The 14,767-nt window shown below is 37.7% G+C and overlaps 2 long non-coding RNA genes across 2 annotated transcripts in view; one reads left to right on the forward strand and one right to left on the reverse strand.

Annotated features, from left to right (window-relative positions):
* The window catches only part of LOC141515009 (uncharacterized), a 42,761-nt gene extending 31,843 nt beyond the window's left edge, over positions 1–10,918 (forward strand). Inside the window, exon 3 of the long non-coding RNA XR_012476190.1 lies at positions 10,677–10,918. This is a non-coding gene — a long non-coding RNA (uncharacterized LOC141515009). The remainder of the gene's footprint in view (positions 1–10,676) is intronic.
* Positions 1–14,767, reverse strand: part of LOC141515008 (uncharacterized) — a 130,565-nt gene that overhangs the window by 84,249 nt on the left and 31,549 nt on the right. The window lies entirely within an intron of this gene.

Raw genomic sequence — 14,767 nt, forward strand, 5'->3', positions numbered from 1 at the left:
TTACATTTGATCCTAAAGGCAATAAGGAGTGGCTAAAGGTTGTTGAATATGGGAAGGGCATGGTCAGATCTGTGTTTTAAGGTTGGTGGTGGACCTGGAATCAGGAAGATCTGAGTTCAAATCCACCCCTACCACCCCCCAGATATTTACTTAGTTGTGTGACCTTGAGTAAGTCTTTTAACCTCTGTTTGCTTCAGTTTCCTCATTTATAAAATAGATACAATAAGGGTACCACAAGAAGGGCAGTTGTGAGGACCAAATGAGATCATAATTGTAAAGTGTTCATCACAGGGTCTGTATTATATAGCATGTGTTATATAAATTATTTTTATTATTATAATATATCTGAGTCATCAGTCAAATTTGTTTTACTGTTCTCCCTATTCCTATGTTCATGTGACTCTGTGTTCTTGATAACACTGTTGTGTTCTTGATCACACTGTTCCTTTCATGGTTAATGCCTTTCTCCCTTCTTCATACCTATTGAAATCCTACAGTCTTCCTCAAAGCCAGGCTTAAGTAATGCTATTTTTCCATGCAGCTTTTCCTGATTGTGCCCAGAAAGAAAAAAAATTTCTCTATCCTTAGTACTTGTAGTATTTTATCTGTAGATCTCTTATGACACTCATTGTCAGTACCATCTTTTTTTCTCAAAATATCCTTATAAATTTCTCTGTTTAAATTATGTCTCTCCTTGCACATCTTCACTCCTGGAAAGTAATTCCCTTGAGGTCAAGAACCATTTTTCTTTTTGTCTTTGTATCCCCAAAGTCTTGCAAAAAATAGGTACTTAATAAAGGTTTGTTTGACTCAGACGAACTGATACCAGTTCTTCTTTGCAGAATAATGATTCTTTTTTGCCATCCCAGAAGTCAGGAAGACATCTGTTCCTCTTCCATGAGTTCAAATCTGATCTCACACACTTAGTAGCTAGATGACTACAGAGAAAAAATGAGTCTGGTGACTTAGCACAACACCCCACTCACTCAAATCCAATTCACTTGCAAGACATGACATCACCTTCCTGATGTTCACAGTCTTCTTAAACAAAGGACAAATAATAACAACTCATGTGGCCATCAACCTGGGTCAGTCCCTCATTATCTCTTGCCTATACTACTTTAATGGCCTCCTAATTGGTCACCCTGTATCAAGTACCTTCCCTCTACCCACAGTTACCAAATGATTTTCTTAAAGCAAAAGTCTCACCATCTCACTCCCCTACTCAATAAATTCCAATGGCTCTCAATAACCTTGCAAAGCAAATCCTCTTTGGGGGCATTTAAAGAACTTCACAATCTTTCCTTTTTTATAATTTTTTTAAAAATAATTCAGTTAAACTTGCTTCTTCAAAATATTATCTTCCATCTCTAAGCCTTTGGATTAGCTGCTTTCTATGCCTGTAATGAACTCCCCATTTCCGGTTGTTCTTTGTCTGTCTCTGTCTCTTTCTCTCTGTGTTGGGTGTGTGTGTGTGTGTGTGTGTGTGTGTCTGTCTGTCTGTCTGTCTGTCTATCTGTCTGTCTGCCTCTCACTCTCTTTTTCGCACACACTTTTTCTCTCATATACATTCTTTGTGAATGTCTCTGTCTCTAGATCTCTCTGTTTCTCTCTCTCTCTCTCTCTCTCTCTCTCACCTTAGTATTTCTTTTTTTATTTTTTTTTAGGTTTTTGCAAGGCAATGGGGTTAAGTGACTTGCCAAAGGCCACACGGCTAGGTAATTAATAGATGTCTGAGGCCAGATTTGAACTCAGGCACTCCTGACTCCAGGGCTGGTGCTCTATCCACTGCACCACCTAGCCACCCCACCTCTTAGTATTTCTAGTTTTCTTAAGCACCAATTTTCTTAGCTGTTGTTTAGTCATTTTCAATCCCAAATGACTCTTCATGACCCAATTTGGGGGTTTTCATGGAAAAGATACTGGAGGGGCAATTGGGTGGTGCAGTGGATAGAGCAGTGGCCCTGGAATCAGGAGGATCTGACAACAGATACTTAATAATTACCTAGTTGTGTGACCTTGGCCATTGCCTTGCCAAAAAAAAAAAAAGAAAAGATACTGGAATAGTTTGCCCTTTCCTTCTCCAGCTCATTTTATAGATGAGGAAATTGAGGTAAACAAGGTTAAGTGACTTCCCTAATTATGTATTACATGCTGTTTCTTCAAATAGACTATATATATATATATATATATATATATATATATATATATATATATATATATATATATATATATATATATATATACTTCTTTTAGGCTAGGGACTGTTTCATTCTTCTCTTTGTAACCTATGAAACTAGAACAACAGCTGACACATAGTAGGCACTTAGTAAATATATGTTATGCTTTTTTGATAAGCTGTAAAAAAATGAAGGTAACAAATTTATTAAAGTTATTTGGCAGTAAAAGAGTTGGAATAATTTGGCAGGAAAGATAAGAGCTAGAAGGAACAAGGAGTAGGGAACAAAGAGTTTTCTTAGACAAGGATGATTTGTGATTATTTGAAAATATCAAAGCAGGAGTCTGGAAAAAAGGAGAAAAAAATGAAGAGGCTAGAAAAAAAAGTGATCAAAGCCATGGAAGATATGTGAAAGAAAGCAGAGGCAGAGAATTAGAGAGCCTGGAGGCTTTAGAAATGAAAAATAATTCTTCTTCCTTTGAGACTGATAGAGGATCCTCTGCTTAGAAATGGAAAGGATCTTTGAAGTCATCTAACATCATCTGCTCACTTCAAAAATAAGGAAACTAAGGCTCATACACCAAAATGAAAGTGACAGAACTAGAATTCAAACCCAGCCCCCAAACTCCAAATCTCCCAAATCAGCATTCTTTTACCATAACAATATTCAGCCTCCTGCTACATGATAATCCTTGCATTGTAGATTTAGAATTGAAAGGGATTTTAGAGACAAATTTTAGAGATTTTAGAGTCCAAATTCTCTTACTTACAAATAAGTGAATTGAAACTCAAAAAGGTCAAGGGATTTGCCCAGGGTCACTGTTATAAATGAAAGAAAAAAATGCTAGAGTGAGAGAAAATTATTGATTTAATTCACAAATCCTGCAGGATACGGGTACCTCACCTAGTATGAGGCACAAGGTAGCATTAGAACAGAAACTTCTTACCCTCCCTCTTGGATTTTCATAGACTCTCAGAGTTTGAGTTACAATCTAAGAAGTCTGCCCATCCCATGACATGTCCCTAACATGATTCCTCCTCATCATACAATTCATGATATGCTGATGAGCCCCAATCATCACAGGGGGTATGTGGGAATATAATCAATTACTTAATTGTTTAAAGTCAGTTGCATTAGGTCAAGATCTCTAGGTCACTCTTACCAGTTAAGGACTAGTTTCTTCTAAACTTGGGTTTGTCATTTTTGGAATGGGATTAGAAGAACCCTCCCAACTTTGTGATTGGTTGGGGCTATGCCCCCTTTGTAATGGATTTCGAAGGAGCCTTCCTCCACATTGTGAAGACCAACAATGCCCTACATTCCTCACAGTCACACAATTCTTAAGTGTCTGAAGGGAATTTGAACCTAGATCTCCTTGACTACACATGCAGTAATCTCTCCATACTATTTCAGACTCCTGTAGTATACCACCAACTCCAAAAGATGAAATCTTGGTAAACGTGAGAAGAAGACTTTGAGAGTCTTCAAGAGTCGGGAGCAATTAGGGTAAGGACTCAAGAATTGAAAAAATTTAGAATAGCATCTCAGAGAGTGCAAAATTAACAAGAAATGAATAAAAGATTTGCCAAATAGCAATGCTCCAGATGATGGAGAAGTATCAATAATTAATTTGACTAGAATTCAGAGACACTGAGAGACAGGAAAGAAAGCAGTTGGAAAAAAGCCTGTATTAAGAGAAGATCAATGATAGACACATTACTGAATTACATATTAAGCTTGTCAATGACATTAACAATAAAAACCTGAACAGTAAAAAGACATCATTAACTTAATTCTGCCTTTCCCTAAGCCCCACCTAATTAATTTTGACTTTGGTTTATAAAGTCTGTATATGTTTCAGATGTGCAAGATCACAGTTCAATGGATCATGATTCAGATATAGACAAAGACAGCAAAATGAATCCTAACCAGACCAAGATGTCAGCAGTGGGAATGGAAAGGATAGGACAGCTGTAAGCACCATTATAAAGGGAAAATCTACAATGCAATCAGTTTTGCTTTCCTAAAAATTACTGGTTATACAAAACAATGCAATAAAATTACAGGGCTTATGGAGAAGATAAGACTATGGATATATTTAAAAATCTCATTAGTGATGCATAAAAAAGATAGAAACCTAATAAAAATAGGAGTACAGTTTTATGTTTCTTAATGATGAAGACATCCAAAAATAAACAAATAGTGATAGAGTCCAAGATCTCAGGCTGCTGTTGATGAGCCTGTGCTCCCAATTTCCATATGATCTGGGCTGATAAAGTCAAGGGCTACATAGGCCATGGCTATTGTAGAAGGTGCATTCAGGGCCATCTCCAGTGGTCCTGATTCATATCTGGCCACTGGACCCAGGTGGCTCTAAAGAAGAAAGTGAGGCTAGGTGACTGGGTGACTGCACAGCTCCCCCCTCACTCAAATCCAATTCTTATGCTTGTCATGGCATCACCTCCCTGATGCCATAGTCTTCTTCGAGAACAAGGACAAACATCAGAAAGTGGAAAAAAGAGGGTGAAGGAAAGAAGTTGGGGAAGGAATGGGGAGTGCCTGGCAACAGATAAGCACTTTTCTGCCCAAAACACCAGAAGATATTCAATGCATGAACAAAGGCCAGAAGCTTGTTAGTGAAAATGGATATCAAAGAGATTGCAATTTGTGAGTGATTGTAAAGTGATGCAGTTTTCTTTGTTTTAACTATTTCTTATTTTTTAAAAAATATGCTCAAATTGTTCCCTAATAAATAATGTTGGAACAAATTCAGAGTTTCAAACAAATATTATACCAGAACTGACTGTAATAGAAGACAAGATATATAAGGGATTAAAGACTGACTCCAAGGTTTTCTACCAAAGGCATAGACAAAGATGGCACCATTGTCAAAAATGGAAATTCTGCAAATGGAACTAATCTTAGGGAAAAGTTGATGAGTTGAGCTTTGGGTATTGAATTTATGGTGATAAAGGGACATGCAAGAAGATATACTACATAGATTAATACATGTCCAAACAGGATAAAATATTTTGTTCAATAAAATGGACAAGGTTTTTTAGAGGCAAAACCTCAAGTTCCATTTTTTAAAAAACCAATAGTAAATGGTACATCTGTTCAAGTCTTTCACTATTGCTTAATCTTAGCATGGAAGTGACTATGGGTTTTCACAGGCTTGTGCAATGGAGCATAATATGGATATTGTTAAATAATAACATGTGTCTTCACAGAGTCAGCCTATGTAAGCTGAGAGATCACCATCACCAAGGTCATTATATAATAATGTTTTGGTCATCTTCTGAAGTCCTTCATAAAAAAGTTGTGACCTACACTGCTGAAATCACAAGTCATCAAGACAATGAATTGTTGAAAAAATATAAATGTGGATATAACAAAAATACTCCAAGAACATTTCCATTGTAACATATCCTGAGGGAGAGAGAAGAGGTGGTATGTAGCAAGCAGACCAAAACATCTTTTTTATGTCAAAAACAATTGGGCCTAATAGATAGAGAGCTGAATTTGGAGTCATGAAGACTTGGGTCTGAATCCTGCCCCAAAAGTTCTCAAAAGCTATAGAAGTCCATGCAGCCTTCATTTCCTCATCTAAATGGAGATAAAAGTAGTAGGAGCCTTTCAGAGTAATTGAAAACATCACTTGGCAGATAATTCCTGTGGCAAATTTTAAAGGGCATATAAATATTAGCTTTATTTATTTTTGTCCTTTACATGGCGGTAGTGATGGTGGTAGTGTTGGTGATTAAATGGTTATAACTTGGGTTTGGGAGGCAATGGAACAATTCAGATTAGGAAAAGCTAGCTAGGTGGTGCAGTAGAGGACCAGACTTAAAATGAGGAAGACTCATCTTTATGAGTTCAAATCCAATTTTAAATACTTCCTACCTGTGTGATCCTGGGCAGCTGACTTAACCCTCAGTTTCCTCATCTGTAAAATGAGCAGGAAATGGAAATAGCAAAATAGCAAACCACTCTAATATCCTCACCAAGAAGATCTTAAATGGAGTCGCAAAGAGTAGGGCATGACTAAAAACAACTGAATAACAAAAAAGAGAGAATCAAAAATCTACATCAAGTCTCAGGGTTGAACAAAGGACAAAGGTCAGTTCGTTTCTTTATAGACATGGTGCTAAATGAACTATTAGAATCAGTCTCTAGACAAAAAAGTCAGGTGAGACACAAATACTACTAAACAAGGTCTAAGCTAAATTAAAGTAAGAATAAAGCAGATAGCAAATTTCAGCATCAGCTATAAGTGACTCACAAGGAGAATGGGGGTTCTCTGTCAGGAAACTGAACCACTGAGGATTGGGTTAGCCAGTCAGTTGGGTATCACAACTGGAAGAGGTATGGATATGGAGTCCATGTTCAGCCATTTACTAGCTGTAAAAACCCAGACAAGTCACTTAACTATATTCCTCAAATGTAAAATGCAAGATAATAATATCACCTACTTCCCAGGATTTTTTGAGAATCAAATAAGATAATGTTTGTAAAGTCTTTAGCACATTAATTAGTACACAGTAGACACTTCACAGATATTTGTTCCTTTTCACTCTTGTTGATCAAAGTGACAGAGAAGAAGGAGTAGACGGAGCCTGCATACTGGGGAATAGCCAGTACTAAGATTAGAGCAGGACCAATTATAAGATTGACCAAGAGACTCCTTATCCCTACCTTAAATCCACCCAGAACCCAGAATGTTCAAATAGTCAAGAGCTAAACCTACAAATCAGGATTAAGTAGGCTTAGTTTCTTGGGTTACAGAGAAGAGAATAGACTAGAAGACCAGGTTCATTATTCCATAAGTCTATATTCCTCTGCAATGCCGGAGGAAATTTGATCTAGGTCCTCTGTATACAATGTATTTTAATACAGTGAATTAAGTCACTCCACTCATTTTTCTTTGGATTAATAGAATTAATTTCTATTCTTTCAGCCTTTCATCAATTTTGCAAACTTTCATCATTTTTATTGTTTTTCAATGATCTCTTTCTAGTTGGTTTTCCCATAGCTCTCTTAAAACATGATTAAAGGCAGCTATTATAATAAATTAATGGACAAACTAGAGGCCCTATTAAAAAAACTGGCTTTTTCAATAAGGATCTTTGATAGGTACCTATTATTCCTCATGAAATTGCTAGCATTATAAACCTGAGTGCAAAATCATCTTGTTCTTACATTTGGATATGCACCATCATCCAGCTTGACCAGTTCCCATTTTTAGCACACCCACAGGTTGTTGTTCAGTCATATCTGACTCTTTGTGACCTCATTTGGGGTTTTCTTGGCAAAGATCCTAGAGTGATTTGCCATTTCCTTTCTCAACTCATTTTACAGTTGAGGAAACTGAGGTAAACAGAATTAAGTGACTTTCTCGGGGTCAGACAGTATCTGAGACCTATTTGAACTCAGATATTCATAAATATGAGTTCAGTGCTCTATCTACTTCACCACCTAGCTGCCTGTGTACTCATAAATCCACTTTCAATGAAAAATTCTCAAGAATAGGAAGATATGATTCCACATGTAGTTGTCATGGTCTTGGATCTTTTTTCTTATCAGGTTTTTTTCCCAAGACTGAAATAATATCAAATAAAATGAATACATCCATATACAAACTAGAACTGTAAAATGGATTAACTGTAAAATGTAGTTTGTTTTTCCTTTAAAGTAACTAATAAATTCAATCTGCAACTTTATCTTTTTTTATTACTTTTCATTTTGATAATCCCATCTTCCTTTTTCTTTCCAATTCCATCTTCAAAAAAAGAAAAATTGGTAAGAAAAAAAATTGTCTTTGTATCAGATAAACATTTGCATTAATTAAACATTTCCAAATTACATTTTAATGTAATGTTCAAGTCTCATTGGGAATTTTGTACCATATGGAAATTGTTTGCCCCTGTGGTAAACAACTGATAAATATTTGCTAATTACAATAGGAAAATAAAACTTGGATTAATCATTTCCTTTCATCATAAGCTTAGGCAAACAAACACCAATCAGAACTTAGATGTAATTTGTAAATGTCCTTAGCCAGAACTATAAAAACCCATCAGAATCCTCCACCACCAGTCTGCTCCTAGAAACCATTCAGACTTCTGAGTTCCTCCATACTTAGAAGTTCAAGTATTCTGATTTCACTTAAAAAAACAGTGTTGATTGACAGAAACTTGCCAGAACCCTACCTCAACTTTGGTTGGGCAGAAAGGAACTCTCATAAAACACTAGGAATCAGACTGGGGTTTAGTTGCTAGAGGGGTTGAAATTGGGATTGTTGAATAGTCAATAAAGTTTGATTGCATGCATCGATAAGTGTAATTCTTATTAGTGTGCTATTAACCCTAACTAGATATGTAAAGTTAATTGGTTTCATTAGGCACCATGGCTTACATCAACTCTACTATTCCTTTGACCATTTCTACTATTGGTTTTCTATGGGACCTAATGTGACTCAACTGGATCTCTTGAATTCATATGTTTGGCCATCTCCTAAAATTTCTAATTCTGCCCTGACTTGCTATTTTAGAATTTATTTTAAAATTTAGTCCAAAAGGTATCTTTGAGTCTTTCAATCATTCACAAGATATTTCCCAGTGCTCAATTAATTTTCAAAGTAATTATTAATTCATCTTTAATGGACTAGAGATTTATCCAAAACTAGTTTGCACTAGGCTTTTATGATTATATTAAATAGTAAAGAAAGAGCACAGATCAGAAAATAGTACTTGTCATGAGTAAGACCTCTTAAAAAAATTCTTTCCAAGCAAACACCACTTTCTTATATCCTTATAGTATATAGATGGCAATAGTGCAGCTTGGTACAACCAAGTTCTTAGATCATTAGCAGAGTATCAGATAAGGTTGTATGCCGATCTTCCCCAAAGGTTATCTGGCTCTAATTCAGAATTCATTATCACATCAGGATAAAGTCTGCCAAGTACAAGTAACTTCTTGGCCAGATTATCACTCCAGAATTAAATGAAAATTTAAGACTCAAATTAAAATTATCTGGATAATGCACAGATTGTTGTCCCAAATCACTACTTAAATTTAGACAAAGAGATGTTGGGGAGGGAAGGCAGTCATCATGTGGGAAGATTTTTCATAGGTATTCCTTAGCTACTTTGTTCTCCTGAATTATCCTTCATCTAGACATCTAACATTATCAATCCAAGCATCAGCAAGAAAGTCTTCACAAACACTACAAGGAAGACAGAAACAATATGGTAAATGTCCATTTCATTCAAGTGTAAAACCACCTGACTTGAAAGAGAGAGAAACAGGAGTCTTGATATTCATAATATTAAAGGAAAACTTTTTTTATGTTTTTGCAAGGCAAATGGGGTTAAGTGGCTTGCCCAAGGCCACACAGCTAGGTAATTATTAAGTGTCTGAGACTGGATTTGAACTCAGGTACTCCTGACTGCAGGGTGCTTTATCCACTGTGCCACCTGGCTGCCCCAGGAAAACTTTTTTAAAACAAGAAGAAGAAGTGATGATTATCTTCTGAAGTTCTTGCTTAGTTTTTTGGTAGAAAAAACTTGGTAGCAATCAAGGCCAACCACTTACCTTAAACCTCATGTTTAAGACCTACAAAATATCATAGAGACAGCACTTGGATTTTGGTTTAGTGACATTGGGTGAATCAAAATTCTCTTTAGGCTCCATTTCATCATATTTTAAAAAATTAATAGTAATAAGGGCTTCCAAAGGTAGGTTCAAAGTTCGTTATGTCATCAATACTTAATAAGTGTTTGCTGCTTTTTATTATTTGCCTTACTTAAATATCAGAGACACCTGCCTGTCATAAACATGAGACCGGCTCAGAGCAAACAAAAATTTCAATGAAAACCAAATAAGATCAGGGTGAGGAGAGAAAATAAATGCTCATTCACTATAAAATAAAATTTAATTTAAAAAGCAAGTAAGAAAGGGAAAAGTAGAGAATGGAAGAGTTTACTAAATTCCTTTATGTCTATTTGACCTATTTTCTTTAAGTTTTCTGCCTCATTTCACATGCTCAGGATATCAGGCCCATTTTTATTGTCATAATTAAAGTAAACCTTTGTAAATGGTCCATGTGGTCACCTTTCCAGGCACTTAATCCCAAATTTACATATATTATATTATAATATATAAACAAAATATAATAATATAATATAATAAATATATACCCAAAACATAACAATCAAAAGGAGAATTTAGAAGAGTGGGAAATGTATGGGATGGGAATGGGATAGGGAGGAGAATAGTATGACCAGATTTGTGACATATTTTGGTAAATTTTAGGTAATGTATGGCATGATAGATGAACCTGGAGTCAGAAAGACCTGAACTCTTTAAACCATAAGACCCATATTTTCCTGCCTCTTCCCATCTTTTCCTATGCCTTACTACCACTAACCCTATTCTTTATTTTCACCTTCATCCATATTTTAGCTAATTTCTTCTCCTTTGTTATATTTAATTTAGATACCTGGTATTATAAATCTAACTACCTACCAGGAAATTCTATACGCAAGCTGCCAGAAAGAAAGAAAGAATTCGGGGCGGAGCCAAGATGGCGACAAGAAGGGATCCAGTCTTGGGAGCAGTCTGATAAAACTTGAAACTAAGGACTCTAACTAAATTTTCGAGAGACAGAACCCACAAAGGGATCCAGTGAGGCAGTTCTCCTACTCAAGGTAACCTGGAAAAGAGCAGAAAGGCTCTGGTCCCTGGGGTCGGAGGGGCGGCCCGCCAGAGGGGTAGCCCGCAAGAGCAAAAGAACTTCAGCCTCCTGGAGGCAGCCCCAGGGTGCTGGGAGCCGCATCTCACAGCAGCGGGGGAGTCTCCTGAGCTGCACCCCAGGGAGCACCGGGCACAAAGTGGGGGAACAGCGGGGGACCTCTGCCAGAGCAAGCACGTGGAGCCCAGCCCTCAGGGCACACAGCAAGCAGCTTGGTCTTTCTGCAGCCCAGATCCAGAAACAGAAGCAGGCGGAGCAGGTAAGCAGGAGCCTCCAGTGCATGAGCCCATTGAGCTGAGGGAGGGGAGTGAAGAAAGACTGCAGAGCTCTGTCCTCTGCCCCTGGAACAGGACTCTGGGGTTCTGACCACATTCAGATCCTGATCCCAGTCTAGGCCCCCCCATAGAACAGCAGGGCCCCCCCACCTAAGCCCTGTGGCAGAGGCGGGGAGCTTATGGTCATTCACAGACCAGGAGGGAAGACAGAGCCTCACATACTGAGACCCTTGTGGGAGTGTCCCAAAAGCTCAGGAAGCACCCCAAAACCAGGCCCAGGCTAGGAAAATGAGCAAGCAGAGAAACAAGAGGAAGACCATTGAGAAATATTTTGAGAAATATTTTGTATATGAGCCCAAGAAGGATCAAAATACTCAGTCTGAAGATGAGGAAGCACAAGATCCTGTATCGAAAGACCCCAAGAAAAAAACAGAAATTGGGTTCAGGCTATGACAGAGCTCAAAAAAGACTTTGAAAATCAAATGAGGGAGTTGGAAGAAAAACTGGGAAAAGAAAGGAGAGAGATGCAGGAAAAACATGAAAACAAAGTCAGCAGCTTAGTCAAGGAAATCCAAAAAAATGCTGAAGAAAATAGCATGCTGGGCGGCTAGGTGGCGTAGTGGATAAAGAACTGGCCTTGGAGTCAGGAGTATCTGCATTCAAATCCGGTCTCAGACACTTAATAATTACCTAGCTGTGTGGCCTTGGGCAAGCCACTTAATCCCTTTTGCCTTGCAAAAAAAAAAAAAACTAAAAAAAAAGAAAAGAAAAGAAAATTTCATGCTAAAAACCAGCTTAGGTCAAATGGATAAAACAATTCAAAAAGTTATTGAGGAGAAGAGTGCTTTAAAAAGCAAAATTGGCCAGATGGAAAAAGAGATAAGAAAACTCTCTGAGGAGAACAAAACCTTCAGACAAAGAATAGAATTCAGGGAGATTGATGAATTTACCAGAAATTAGGAATCAATACTTCAAAACCAAAAAAATGAAAGATTAGAAGAAAATGTGAAATATCTCATTGAAAAAACAACTGATATGGAAAACTGACTTAGGAAAGATAATTTAAAAATTATTGGAATACCTGAAAGTCATGATCAGGAAAAGAGCCTTGACATCATTTTCAAAGAATTACTACAGGAAAATTGCTCTGATATTCTAGAAGCAGAGGGCAAAATAGAAATGGAGAGAATCCATCGATCCCCCCAAGAAAGAGATCCCAAAAAACCAACCCCTAGGAATATTATAGCCAAGTTCCAGAACTCCCTAGTCAAAGAGAAAATATTACAAGCAGCCAGAAGGACACAGTTCAAATATCATGGAGCTGCAGTCAGGATCACACAGGACTTAGCAGCAACTACATTGGAAGCTCGTAGGGCTTGGAATACAATATACCGGAAGGCAAAAGAGCTTAGAATGCAGCCAAGAATGAACTACCCAGCAAGGCTGAATGTCCTCTTCCAGGGAAAAAGATGGACTTTCAATGAACCAGGGGAATTTCAAATGTTCCTTTTGGAATGGCCAGAGCTGAACAGAAGGTTTGATCTTCAGATACAGGACTCAGGTGAAGCATGGAGATTGGAGGAGAGGGGGAAAATATGAGGGAATTAATGATGATGAACTGCATGTGTTCCTGCATAGAAAAATGACACTGATAATATTCATATGAACCTTCTCAGTTAATAGAGCAGGTAGAGGGAGCTTTTATAGTTGAAGCACAGGAGAAAGCTGAATTTGAAGATAAAATATGGTATAAAAATGGAGTCAATAGAAAAAAAGGGGAAATGTAATGGGGAGAAAGAAAAAGGAGAGGGGGAATAGGCCAAGATATTTCATATAATAAGATTTTTTTATTACAATGAGCTATTGCAATGATATGGAAGGGGGAGGCAAAGGGGAATGAGGGAAACTTTGCTCTCATCAGAGGTGGCTAGGAGAGGAAACAGCATATATACTCAATGGGGTATAGACATCTGGATTAAGAAGGAGGGGGAAGCAGGGGAAGGGGTGGGGGATGTGAATAAAGGAGGAGAGGATGGACCATGGGGAGAGAGTGGTCAGATATAACACATTTTTTACTTCTTTCAAGGGGCTGGGATTGGAAGGCCTGTCCAGGACCATAGGGCCAGGTGGATTCTGGGCCTAAGGGGTGGTATGGGGGCTCAGGGCTTCTTGGCCCCAGGACCAGGGATCTGTCTGCTGTGCCACTCAGTGACCCTACAGCAGAGTCAGAGTGAAAGGAGAGAGAAAACATAGTACATAGTAGTGGAGAAATAAGAAAGGAGGAAGTTGTGATCAGCAATGGCAAAGGTGGAAAAATAAGGAAGTAACTTTTGTCATGGACTTACCAGAAAGAATGTGATCCACCCATGACAGAATTGTTGGTGTTGGAACAAAGGCTGAAGCACATTTTTTTGTCATTATTATTTGGAGGAGGGTGGGGGCTGGGTGGCCTGCCTGGGGCAACATAGCAGGGTGATCTTTGGGTGTCTGAGGCTGGATTTGGACCCAGGTGCTCCTGGCTCAAGGGCCAATGCTCTGTCTGCCACCCAGCCACCCCTACTATTATTACTATTTTATTTTATTTTGGGTCTTTTTTTTTCTTCTTTTTGGTTTTTGCAGAGCAGTGGGGTAGGGTGGCTTGCATGTCACATGGCTGGGTGATTGTTGGGTCTACAGGGCTGGATGTGGGCTTGGGTGCTCATGGCTCCAGGGCTGGTGCTTTGTCCATTGCGCCACCTGGCCATACCTACAATTATTACTATTTTTTTTTAATTTTAATTTTTTTCCTCTCCCCTTTACTTTATCACCAAAGCAAGTCTATATTCATGGGGGGAGGGGTATTTTGTTTACTCTTAAACAAGATTATTTTATTAATATAAAAAAACATTTGTACAAAATAAGAATAAAAAAAACCAAATTAAATTAAAAAAACAAACAATTCAATGAGTGAACTTCATTCCATCTACTCCAAAATAAAACTCTTTATTTTGCCTCATTCAAATTTACCCCTCTTCTGAACTAAAGTTTACCACTACCCTTGATTCATAATCTCAGTGCCATACTCAACTCCTCACTCATTCACCCCATCTAACCAATCCGTTGACAAATCATGTAATTTTTTTCCATGTGATCTCCCTGATATGTCCCCTTCTTTCCACTCATATACCTAACACCTAGTCAAGGCTGTCATCTTCAATCTTTCCTGGAATCTCCTATGGAGCTTCCAATTTGGTATCAACTTTTTTTCCACTCCAATATATCCTCCAAAGTGATTTTTCTGAAGTGTATATCTGATCATATCACACACATACAATCCCCCTCCCCGGCCACATACACACCACACACAAATACACACTCAGAAAACTATACTGATTAGTTCCCTATTGCTTCTACAAATTGACGAGAAATTTCTCTGTTAGTATTTAAAGTTCATCATATAAGACTTTGCTATTCCGATCAATACAATGATCCAATAGAATTCTGAAGAATGCTATCTACTTCCAGAGATAGAATCTGATTAAAAATTGAAGTATAATTTTTTTTTTTACTTTTTAAGTTTT

This window comes from Macrotis lagotis, chromosome 2, assembly GCF_037893015.1.
Source record: "Macrotis lagotis isolate mMagLag1 chromosome 2, bilby.v1.9.chrom.fasta, whole genome shotgun sequence".
In the NCBI taxonomy this organism is placed as follows: domain Eukaryota; kingdom Metazoa; phylum Chordata; class Mammalia; order Peramelemorphia; family Peramelidae; genus Macrotis; species Macrotis lagotis.